Source organism: Halyomorpha halys, unplaced genomic scaffold (genome assembly GCF_000696795.3).
Source record: "Halyomorpha halys isolate HHAL.00 unplaced genomic scaffold, Hhal_1.1 Scaffold52.1, whole genome shotgun sequence".
Lineage (NCBI taxonomy): Eukaryota > Metazoa > Arthropoda > Insecta > Hemiptera > Pentatomidae > Halyomorpha > Halyomorpha halys.
Window position 1 is genome coordinate 748,172 of NW_027104988.1, and position 2,737 is coordinate 750,908.

The 2,737-nt window shown below is 29.0% G+C and overlaps 1 protein-coding gene and 1 long non-coding RNA gene across 4 annotated transcripts in view; one reads left to right on the forward strand and one right to left on the reverse strand.

Moving 5' to 3' along the window:
- qua (villin like protein quail) overlaps window positions 1–2,737 on the forward strand; it is a 130,322-nt gene that overhangs the window by 92,506 nt on the left and 35,079 nt on the right. The window lies entirely within an intron of this gene.
- LOC106691698 (uncharacterized) overlaps window positions 1–2,737 on the reverse strand; it is a 34,053-nt gene that overhangs the window by 11,042 nt on the left and 20,274 nt on the right. The gene's annotated exons all lie outside the window — the stretch shown is intronic.

Consider the following 2,737-nt stretch of genomic DNA (forward strand, 5'->3'; position numbering starts at 1 on the left):
ATAAAATAATTTGTATCCCGATTAAGTCTCAAAAATTCTTTATTGTTAGTTTAAATGTGCAACTTTCGGCCTAAGGACAATTCGAACCTCAAGAACATTCTTAAATATTAATTTACACCTCACATATAACAATTAAACGCTTTTTTTCAGGCTATTCTGCCCAGGTAATTAAATTTAGTCAAATCTACCTATTTTGTCACTTTTTCATTAAATTTTATAACTTTTAATTACATATTAATTTAACACTATTATCGCACAATATGTTTTGAGGATAAACAGGTTGGTCATCCACGATGTCCAGAATGGCAAGGCCAAAACGTTGGACATTTAAAGTAATAATAAAGAATGTTTGATACGTGACTTGGAAACAAATCATTTTATTTAAACAATAAAACCAATCTTGAACAAGTGAGGAGATTATATGTAATTTTTTAGTTTTTTCTGTATGTCCTAGGTTTAAGCATTAAGCTACGAATTATTAATTATTTTTAATAATTGTCGATTATTTAAAATTCTGAAAATGTTAAATATAAGCCTATAAAATAAGTGATTATTATATAAAAACCTTTTGATATGAAAAATATTAAAAGTGAGTTAAAATACGCCATATTGCAAGGTTAAGAACTTGGATTAATTTTAAATTTAATTAATGAACAAAATTTGAGCTCTATTAGAATCCACAATTTAATTTGGTGGTATCATTTAGTACATATGAAATATTTGTTTGAGTAAAACTATTTTAGTTTTGCTTATTTATTTTCAAATCTAACTATTTTTCTCAAAATATTTAGGTTGTCTAAAACTTTTGAACGACAGTGTGAATTAGATTCGGTGCGTATATGTGTCGAAGGAAGGTGTGGTGCAGTTGCAATACAATTGGCCATCTATTTCATCACACGAGTGTTCCAGATTTACAAACCAGATCCTGTAATTGTGCGAATGCAATTCAGATCTGATATTGCTTAATATTGCCATTTCATAAACACTTATGTACTTTCTGTTTACCTTAAAACAAAGATTTGTTTAACAGCTTTATATAATAACAAAGTGAACCGCTACATAAAGGATAAGGTTCAGTACTCAGTAAGTTGTTTTTAGAACAACGGTTGTACAAGGAGGTGATTTATTTTTTTTTTTTAGATGAAGCTCAAAAACCAGATTTTTGCCCAATTGAAGAAAGTTGTATGGATAAGTAAAAACATTTTACAGTTATATAGATGAGTAAAAAAATAAATATAGAGTGACAGGGAAAAAACAAAACAAAAAAATATGTTAGAAAGGAAGGAACAAGAGAGAAGAAATATGTGAAATAGGAAATAAAGAAAGTTAGAAATGTTAAATACGAGAGGAAAACTTACAGGCTCAGGCAGATTCTGACTAGAGTGGTTGAACTTTAGTTTCGCCGATATATAGCGGGCAAAACAATTGTAACCGCCAGGAAAAACCGTTATGATAAAATAAGAAAGGAGGAATGAAATTAAATTAAAGTTAAACAATAGAATTACATGAAAAGTATGAAATAAAAACTATGAGAACATAAGGCTAGAAAATTTAAGAAATGTGTTCTTAGGTTAAATTAGTGGTGATTAAGATGAGAAAATGGAAATGACAGCACCTTTCCTGTAGAAAAAGGCGGAACGAACTTAGAAGAAAGGGTCTTCCCTTGTTAATAAAAAAACTGACAAACAAAAACTAAGCCTATTCCAAAATATTCGATTTATTAAAACACCCGTATTTTAATTTTTACAACTCCTTACTATATTACTGACCCTCCTATCCTCCGTAGCCTTTTTCTACGTTCATTGGGATATGTTAAAGCATTCTGTTATGGGCTGAAAATAATGCTAACCATATTACTTCAAAGTTCTTTCTACACGATTATTATCGGAGAACGAATATTTTTTACGATATTTCACCAAATAACAGACAATTAAGACAATGTCAATATTTGGAAACCTGTATCTTAAAATGTTGTGGTCTTACAGAGCTCATTTTCGTTTCATATTAGCAAATTTAATCGACTTTAAGTAAGAAGCTATCCTGTCTGCTCTGGCGAATAATTTGAGTATATTCTGTTTATAAAATATAAATTAGATTGATAGAATTTATATCCCTCTTTTTTTTTTTTTTTTAATGGTTCTTAATCTACCGATTGGATCCAGTATTTATCATTTTAATCTATTTTTAAAATCTAAATTAAAACCAGAAACAACTATTATGATTATAAACCAATACTCAGGCCACTACTGTACGGCTGTGAAGTCTGGGGAGCGGCACCCCTTGATAAAAGGAAAACACAATAATTTCAAAATAAGGTTCTAAGAATCACAGTAGATACTCCTTGGTTTGTAAAAAATGGCCATTTGCATCGGGAATTACAAATGAAATCAATAGAAGAACTATCTAAAGACTATCTAAAAGTATATCATAAAATTCCATTCCCAGTTACCGGCAGTTAAAATAACAGTGACTTACACGTAACTTGGGAAATCCAACCTCAACCGGAAGACTGAAGCACAGGCTGCTACTGGACATCCTGTTATAAATTCTATATTTATTAATTCTATTATTGACATTACTTCTCTTTTATTTAGTTTTTTTCTTTTCATCCTTTTTTCAAGTTAATTTAGTTTTTTTTCTCCATTAGAAGACGGTTATTTATTTTATTACTTTTCTTTTTTTATTTTTCTCTCTTCTTAAGAAGTATTATTTTCATCTATTTATTTTATATTTATAT